The 6,966-nt window shown below is 39.5% G+C and overlaps 1 pseudogene; it reads right to left on the bottom strand.

Moving 5' to 3' along the window:
* Window positions 1–857: 857 nt before the first annotated feature.
* On the bottom strand, window positions 858–4,589 carry LOC107661864 (uncharacterized; annotated as a pseudogene).
* Window positions 4,590–6,966: the final 2,377 nt, after the last annotated feature.

Raw genomic sequence — 6,966 nt, 5'->3', positions numbered from 1 at the left:
TATCTTTAAACTATCACTAAACATGACTTTTATAATAAACTCTTCACTATCGCTGAACCAAGGTAACGAGTGAAATAGAGATGTGGCCCCTTTAAGAATGAGCGCTCCCTCTTCTGAGTGCATTGCAATGCGGCACGAGTACACGTATGAGCGGGTATATTATTTTCTGCTGCTCATTAAGTTGTTATGGTTAAATAGGTAAGGCTGTTGACAGTATGACGTTTATGAAAGACAGTTATACGGGTTCACCTTGACTTAAAACTGTGAACAACTGTGAAACGCCAACTGCAAACAGTGCACCTGAAAGGAATCTGTTCGCGGTTAATGTAAAAATTAATGCCCACAGAAGATATTAAAAGCATTGGAGATTTCAGGCAAATAAGGTAATCCCCAATTCACTTTACTGTTCTAAATCTGCGATGCTTGACGCTGTATTCTCACATGAACTAGGAAAACTGCTTGCTGCTGCTGCTAATGCTACTGCTGTTATATGAACAATACATGCTTAGTAATTACTCCTCACGTAAATAACCTGTGTGTAGTTGTACAACTTGTATGTTTACTAGGTTAAAAATGTAAATCTGACGAATGCAATAATGCACTGAAATCAGAGTGAAGACCGTTTACTTATCTAGCTGTTGAGTTCAGAGAAACTCTGAACGCGCACGGCAGGAATCTCAAGTGAATGCTAGCCAGCCATATAACTGCAAGGCAGTAAGCTCATTGGCTGCATATGCAGCATGAACCAATCAGCTTGTGCCAAGTCTTTTAACTCTCTGAATATCATCAGTTACATTAACAATCCGTCAGCCTGCACCATCTAGAGTTTTATGACTGAACTATATATTTCTTCTGATTTACCAGGAAATTGTTTCTCCAGTGTAGTCAAATAATCCACCGTGCTGCTTCTCAGTAAGGCTGCCAATGACATGCAGCATCCCCTCCACACTTTCTTTTGGTTCAAGTGGTGCCTAGTGAAAATAAAAACATACATGTAGTTTACTAACATTAATCCATCTATCCATTTTTCAAATTGTTTGGGGGGATGTTGGAGCCTATCACAACCTCTCAGGCAGGAAAATACTCTGGATGGATGTATAGTACATTGCAGGGCTAAAGGCCTGTTCACACAAACACAATCATCTGGCATCAAAATCCAGTCCAATTTTTGCATTAACAATCAAGAAAAAAACAAAACCGGTATCAGATTAGCATTGGTATCGGCAGATACTCAACGTTGCAGTATTGATATGTGAATGGAGAATGACATGGCTGCTGCAGTGGAAGGAAGAGTTTCTGTGAAGCGGATCCAAATGCGAAGCTTTATTCAAAGACAGGGTATGAAACAGGCAAGGGTCAGACAATGGCAAACAGGTATATTGAGGGCAAGACAAAAGAGTAATCCATATACAGGCGTGGGTCAAACGACAGCAAACGTAATCCAGAGGCAAACGGGTAATCCAAAAACATGCAATCATCCAGGCAAGGGGCAAACATTCGAGTCCAAACGACAAAACAAGAGAGAAATTAGGGATGGCTGATGCGAAACTGACGTTTCGACACGGTGTCGAGATCCCGAAGCACGATGTTTCGAAACACTGTTCCGATGTGTGATTCGAAACACCCGTGTCATGTGACTAAGGCGAATCAAAGCATCGGGGCGTTTCCCGAGTGTTTTGAGACCCGTCTGTTCGTTTGATTGACAGGGTCGGGAACAAACCACACAATCGCACATCTGTCTCAATCTAACTCCCCACAAAGTTTCAAACTGGAGTTAACGCATCTTCTCCTCGTGGGTTTTCGTGAGAGGAGAGAGATTTTGCAATATAGTGACATTTATACTGTAATTTGGTGAATTATATTTAGGCTAGATTAAAAGTTATTATTAAGATATTGATAGATAGGCTATAGACATTGATAGATAGTTAGGATAGATATAGTGACACATTCATATAGGCTAAGTTAGTGACAGACAGCACAACAAGTTAGAGATAGGATTTCATAGTTGATAGATTCATATTGATAGATTACATAATAATGGAGGCCCACGCAAGAGATGCATTTTTGCCCAGAAGGGATGATCCCCTAAAGTACTTGAAGGAGAGAGCAGTAATTGTCCCTAATTTGTATGTCCTAGCTTGTACAAGTGTCCCTTGTGAGAGGATTTTTCCATCAACAGCAGAACAATTAATATTTTTACATAAAAATCTTTATATGTAAAACAAAATGCAAGACATTGTGGCTTGATGTCTTTTATTCATGCTCATTTTTCATGACCAAAATAACATATTTATTCACAAAGAGTTCATTCAGTTGTCAGACCGATGTTACAACACATCACAAGAACAGAACAATAAAAACACAACTTTTAATTGTTTATTATAATTATATGAATATGCTTGCGACATATTCAAACCCGAAATGTCAGCATGTCAGTCGAGCACACTAACCACTCCCCCAACTCTCTGGATGGGGGTTAAGCACTCATATAGTATGTTATCATCAATTCGCTTAACTGATTTGTTATCAAGACTGTTTCAGAGCAATACTTGAAAATGACCACGAGGTGTCACCGTAGAGACGGGTGTCGAATTGTTTCGAAGCCTCGGCACATTTGCTTCGAATGTTTCAGTGTTTCACGAAGCCTCGCTCTGCCCACCACTACTGGAAACTATGACAGGGAACTGGCTCCGTAAAGTAGCTATCACTAGGAGAGTGATAAACGCTAAACAGGCTGGTTTAGGTTCATTTAGGAAGTCCATGGCTTATGTAGGGTGTTTGATTGGTTGCAGCTGTATGTGTAATCAGTGCAATGGATGATGGGAAATGTAGTCCGGAGTGACATGCAACAGTTTGTGTAGTGTTAGAGTCAATGCAACTGGAAGGTAACATCTGGTGGCGAGCAGACGGAAAACCACAGACCGGATTCATGACAGATATAACGATATGACCAAAATTCAGTAAAGAAACAGTTAAAGCTGTGGTCCAAAAAATCATGTGGAAACAATGCGGAAATCGAAAGCACCTGCTGCATTACACTTAACATGGATTCAAAGGCTTTACACTCACTTTTTCTCCACTCACTTCAGTTTTCAATCATCCTGGGTGAAGGGGGTCCATGCAGAGGATCTCACCCGCCTTTAACTCTTCAGCAGCTAACACAGTCAGCATGTTACAACCTGCCTGATAGGCAAACATAACATTTGAGATATACATCAACTTATGGCATCAGTGAATCACAGGCATTGAATGGGCTCTAGTTTAACTAGTGCACAAGCAGTACTCTGGTGTACCTTGCTAATGGCATATGGCAACACTGGGAATTGGGTGTGCAAGGGAGGCATTCTGATCATGGATCCCGCCACGGTGGAAATATTGATGACAGCTGCTTTATTACAGGACATGCCTGGTGTCCCGCTGGCTTTGGCCGCTGTTTGTAGATATGGTAGGTACTCCTGCATAAAAGAGAAAGAAAGAGAAAAAAATTTGAAAGAATTACAACATCTCTGAATTAAAGGTATATTTGACACATACTTAATGAAGGTAGCATTAAAACTGACTTTTGAATGTTGGCATTAAGCCTATACTGCATATTGTAGCTCATTATGGCAACTCATTTGTACTAGTTGAGTAGTCATCTACAAAAGTAGTCAACTCCATTACTAGTTGACACACTCTGAACACATTAACTAATCGGAAAAACGGACTAGTCAGTGCAACCTGCAGCAAGCGCAAAAAACAAATGACTGATAAACAGAATGGTAGCTAATTTTAGTGATGCAGCAGTGTGTTTGGCACTAGCTGTTCTGATCAAGATAAGAGACAAGCAAAGGCTGGTTTAGGTTCATTTAGGTTTAATGTCATGAACCTTGCAAACTCTGCCACATCCAATGACTTGTTCTTCACCCAAAGCACTCATTTTAATAGTCTGGTCACAAACTTTTGTCCCAGTGGCACAAAAGCCCCAGCTTTGATGTTTAGCCAGGAGGCAACCGCACCAAAATTATTTAATAATTGAATGACTTTCAAAGGACCAATTCTTTTTTTTGTTTTTTTTTTACTTTTAACAATGCTTAATGAAGGGTCCTATCACGTTGGTGTTGAATGTAGTTTTTCATGTCTTCTACACGGTTGGTCTGAATTGAGCCATTTGCCACGATTGCAGCATTATTCACAAGTAGGTTCAAACCATTGTTTCCCAGTAGAGATCCCACTTTCTTTCCAGACTCTTTGACACTGCATGGATCATCTAAAATTAACAGAACATATATTAGTGATAAGTATTAAGTAATGAAATGGTATCTTTAGAATTCTCAAAAAAACAACAACAACAACAAAAAACATTTCCAGTGAAAGTTTTAAATGCACAGAGAAGGACACATGCACATTTACCAAGACGTATGATAGTGATCACACTTGGATGCTTTTTTGCCAGTTTTCTTAATACCTTAAAAATATAATATGTATAATTAAACAAGGCACATTTGGATTTCTCCTGGTATTTCTATATGTATTAGTTATTTACAACTTACCTCAGACTTTGGTTCATCTGGGTCACGACAAGTAGACAACTCTTTCACTGCTGCCATCATCTAAGTTCACCATTTTGGTTTATCCAACCTGCTCCTTAAGAGTGCTTTTTATATAAACGCAAGTGAACTCCATGCCCATTTTGAACTGAACTTGAATTGTCCTGTGTGTATTGTGCTATGTTATACTGTATGTGTTATTGAGGTTAAGAGGAAAAGATCAATGAAATAATAGTCAGAGAGTGAGAGAGCGAAAAAAAACAAGCCAAGATAACATTTCAGCTTGATCTATGCTATTAGCTTAAATAGTAATAGTGACTGCTTGTCACTGCTTCTTAATGATTTGCAACTGCAATAAACCTGGGTGAAACAGAGGCAGCTCATTCAAATAAAGGTATTGTTTTGTCTGGTGTATTTTTAAAAACATTTGCACAACTCATGCGTAGTATCCATACATTTTCCATTGCTTAAGATTAGGACTGGGTCACGGTGGCAGTAGACTGAGTAAGGACGCCCATTTGTCCTTTTCCCTGATTAGCTCATCCTGGGGAATCCCAAGGGATTCCCATATCAGTCCAGAGATATAATCCCTCCACATAACTCCTAAAACCTGAATTGAGCAATCAACTCTTTTTCTGGCTGAAACCATGGACTCAGTCATTCCAACGCTTCACACTTGGCTGCAAACCACACATGTAAGCGCTGAAGGTCACAGCCCGAAAGGTCAAACCACCCATGTAAGCGCTGAAGGTCACAGCCCGAAAGGTCAAACCACCCATGTAAGCGCTGAAGGTCACAGCCCGAAAGGTCAAACCACCCATGTAAGCGCTGAAGGTCACAGCCCGATGAAGCCTTAACACTAGAACTACTGGAATTCTATAACTACTAGAATGGCCATAGTGGTCATTCTGACCGTTCATACTAGACTGTACTAAATGCCATTTTTGTCACATCATATTTACATTCGAAGCTTCTATTGAGGTTTTACAAGGAAGCTTTGAATGTCTGTCGTCATATTTATGATGTCATCACCCTAACAATTACGAAATTTTTTGTAATATATAATTGTGTAAGAGCTACGTAGACCACTCCCGAAGGTGCGAGCCTCACTTTGTGTCCGGCAAGCGGGAAAGCAAGGTGAAAATGTTGTATTTGAAAGTCTATGCCAACAAATATGAACTGAAGCAGAATATTTCAGTAGATAAAACATGTTGTGAATTTTGGAAATGATTGCATATATCTTTTTTTCAATAGCTACATTTTGACTTTTGTACTTTACAACACTCTGGAGTTATTGTAAATGTTTGGATTACATGAATCGGAAACAATTCTATGCAGCCACCACTTGGAACATAATCCATGAATAAATGGATCTGTTATGTTAGGATAGGTAATAATAAACATCGTCACTGTCGCCAAAAATTATAGCCTAATTAGTTTGTTTTATTTCACAGTTTCAGTCTTGTCAGGACTAAAATTAGCCTATATGCCATCACTGTTAGCCTAAAAGTTGCTAGGCAACAGTGACGCACATCTTCAACCTGGAGAAAAGTCGCAAAAGCTGAAATTATACGCCGTCTGTAATGCGAATGGTCAATTTGACCACTTTGGCCATTCAAGGTAGAAATCCTTAGAAATATTTTGTGTTTTGTAATTTAAATAAAATAACAATGTTAGAATAAAATATACACATTTAAGAAAAGTCAGGGTATTATAGTTATATAGGTTTTATTTCAACAAAGTTATTACATTGCAAAATTGAAAAATGGTTAAAATAATTGCCTTGGTAGTTCTAGTGTTAAGAATGACATCATCTGCAAAAAGCAGAGATGCCACCCTAAGCCCCCGAACATGACACCCCCCTTAAGATCCTGTCCATGAATATTACAAACAGGATCGTGACCAGGGACAGCCCTGGCAGAGTCCAGCACTCACTGGGAACAAGTTTGATGTGCTGCTGAGAATGCAAACACAGCTTTCACACTAGTTGTACAAAGACCAGATAGCATGCATTAGTGAACCTAGCATTCCATACTACTGGAGCACCCCCACCAGCGATCCCAGGGACACAATCATTAATAGGCCATTTCTTATTTGTTTTCAATTTTTTCAATTATTTTTAAACAGCAAGATAATTACTTTGTGATCCCTCGTAAGATCTGATTTGTAGAATCAGAGAGAATTTGAAGAATTTGGAGAATTTACAGTGCAGATAATATTAAAGGTAGTAACTGGATCTTTCTTACACACACACAAGGAGGCAGATGTTTCACATCCTAAGGGGGGTGGGGTGGAACTAAGATGTGAAGAAATGAAGCGTGGAAAACAAATAAGAAACAAGAAGCACCCTGAGTATCCTTACTCATATCTCCTCTGGAAGCTTCCTCATTCCTCATTCCCTTCCCGCATCCCGCATATCCTGGGGGGGGGGGGGGGT

This window comes from Sinocyclocheilus anshuiensis, unplaced genomic scaffold (genome assembly GCF_001515605.1).
Source record: "Sinocyclocheilus anshuiensis isolate Anshui unplaced genomic scaffold, SAMN03320099.WGS_v1.1 scaffold47, whole genome shotgun sequence".
Taxonomy (NCBI): domain Eukaryota; kingdom Metazoa; phylum Chordata; class Actinopteri; order Cypriniformes; family Cyprinidae; genus Sinocyclocheilus; species Sinocyclocheilus anshuiensis.
The sequence above is the reverse complement of the archived record's forward strand: the minus strand, read 5'-3'. Positions and strand labels throughout refer to the sequence as shown.